Here is a 2,320-nt window from a genome sequence, read left to right as displayed (position 1 = left end):
TTCTTTTCTCCTTCCCACTTGGTTGCTGACATTTAAAGCCCGATGAAAGAAACATTCCTCCCACAGTGTTTGCTGTTGTGAATCGCTGATCGTCTGGCATCTTCTTTGACAGATTTTAAATGCCACTATTAAAACTCCAATCAATCAACCTTTAAAATCTCAAGAAGCTACAAGATTTCCACTTCGTGCCGTCTTTCTGACAGAGATTTTGGAGATAGATCATTTGCTGACAAGGACAGAGCGGGCCAGCTGCTATAAACCTGACGCATTCTCATTTCCCTCTTATGTGCCACATACTGTTTCAAGGGAGGGCCGAGGGGTGAGACAGAGCCCTCCCACATCCTGTTGCCTCTCTCTAGAGGACTGAGACAGGATGCACGCTCTTAAAAATGGCTGAGCTCCCAGATCCAAGACATTTAGCCAGCGGTGGACACTTCTGTACAGTATGTATGGAACTTCGATAGGCTGTCGTGCCCAAGTGGCGATCACTGTTCTTATTCACACATTTCTTCAAAACAAACCGGTGCTGCTGGAAACGTTAAAAACATGAAGTAAAGAGGGAACTGCTGCAATTCATTACTGTACTTCCATAAAGTTGGGACGCTCGTGAGAAAAACAACGCTCAAAAAGCAAAAGCAGCAAAAGGTCATAAAGCCAACCATCCATCTGCATGCAGACCTATCACAGGCATATCTGCGTGTGTGTATCTGCAAGTGTGCCTGTGGAAAAGACAGTCCTTGGGTAACATTCATCCTCTGCTTACATAACACTGAAGCTCAAACTGTTTGCTCCATAAAGGAGATTATTGCGAGGCACGCAATGCTACAGCCTAAATGTGCCTTTCACCATTAGAGGCCTGGCAGATATACTTCACTGACCCACTAATGATGCTGGTATTGACTGCCTGATGTTGGAATTATAATAGTCACATTCACAGCAGGGCTAGGAACAACTGTATGCACAAAATATTGCAAACGTCAATCATCTTTCATAGTTACTGACATCAGTATGAGCAGGGTGGAAAGATTCTGCATCCATTCTGTTTGTACTGATCATAGCAACGTCTCTCAGATGAGAGCTTCTTCTTTTCCTTCTCCCTGATTTAAAATGAGCCAGGCTGAGTGAGTCATCTCATGAGTAACAAATCCAGCTTCTTGTGTATTATGATACAGCCTGCGCTTCTGATTTGGATCTAACCTTTTGGAAATTAATTAGCAAGAGCAAGAAATTAAATTAAATGTGGGGTTTCATTGACCACACACACAAACACAAACCATTTCCTTTGGCTTGAAAACACTGGAGAAAATTCGGAACGCAATCTGGAAACCATCACTTATTGTGGGTGACAGATTATTGCACATTATGAAGGTGAAACATGTCAGCAGCGAGACAGTAACCCATTTACACACAGTGGCATTGTACACAACACTCGTCTGTCACAGCTGTCCCAGAGCGACTGTCTGCTTGCATCAGCTTTTTGCAGACTTTATCTCCCTTCATGTCTAATCTAACTACGCATTCAGCTGATGCTCTTATCCAGAAGTGGACCAACAAGCAAGTGCTGCGAGCAGAAAATCATTATCTGGGTATAAGCCGATCCAAAACAAATAACACAGTCCCAAATCACCAATGATTTCCTCCAACCAGAAAATCTACCTAAGTACATAAAGATATCCTTCTTATCTTTAATTTGTTATTTGCCTTGCTTCTCTGTGTCGTATCCCAGCATCTGCACTCAGCCTGGATGTAACACACTGGACAGGGCCTGAGGGTTTGTGGGCATGTGACACTGACTGGACCACTTTAACTGCATAACCAGAAACCTCTGACTGGAACATCAGCAGACCTTCCCTGCATGCCTTGCCCAAAAGACCAAAACAATACAGTTTAATGTAATATGATTTGATCATGAAACACCCATCAGATCACACTGGCTGCTAACAACCACAACAACGAACCTTCATATGTGGCACCCGTCCGAAACTCCGTTTAAAAAACCTGCGTTTAAAAGATGTTTCACTGCTCAGTCAACGCACAGACGAGTAAAACACGAGTCAAATGTGTCAAATGAATCCTCTTTAACCCGCATTCAGTTCGGCATATATTCAGACACCACTATTTGGGTTTTCACTATTGCTAGGCCAACACTAGCATCCACTGCCAGCACGCCTAGCGCGGGGCTGGCGTTTAACAGCGTGAAAGAAAAACAACTAATTAGTGTTACAAAAACGTACCTTAGATCACGTTATTCCCCAACACGGGCGGTACATGCGGTGTCTGTCAACACCTCCACCAGAAACCTCAGACAATAAAGGAAAGG

At 43.7% G+C, this 2,320-nt stretch overlaps 1 protein-coding gene across 2 annotated transcripts in view; it reads right to left on the bottom strand.

Annotated features, from left to right (window-relative positions):
- trak2 (trafficking protein, kinesin binding 2) overlaps positions 1–2,320 on the bottom strand; it is a 14,670-nt gene extending 12,350 nt beyond the window's left edge. For both annotated transcript variants that reach the window (XM_035677616.1, XM_035677617.1), the window contains exon 1: positions 2,235–2,320. The gene's annotated coding sequence lies outside the window, so the exon portion shown is untranslated. The remainder of the gene's footprint in view (positions 1–2,234) is intronic.

The sequence above is a fragment of the Morone saxatilis genome, unplaced genomic scaffold, assembly GCF_004916995.1.
Source record: "Morone saxatilis isolate NCDOM2014 unplaced genomic scaffold, NCSU_SB_2.0 Contig6, whole genome shotgun sequence".
Taxonomy (NCBI): domain Eukaryota; kingdom Metazoa; phylum Chordata; class Actinopteri; family Moronidae; genus Morone; species Morone saxatilis.
The sequence above is the reverse complement of the archived record's forward strand: the minus strand, read 5'-3'. Positions and strand labels throughout refer to the sequence as shown.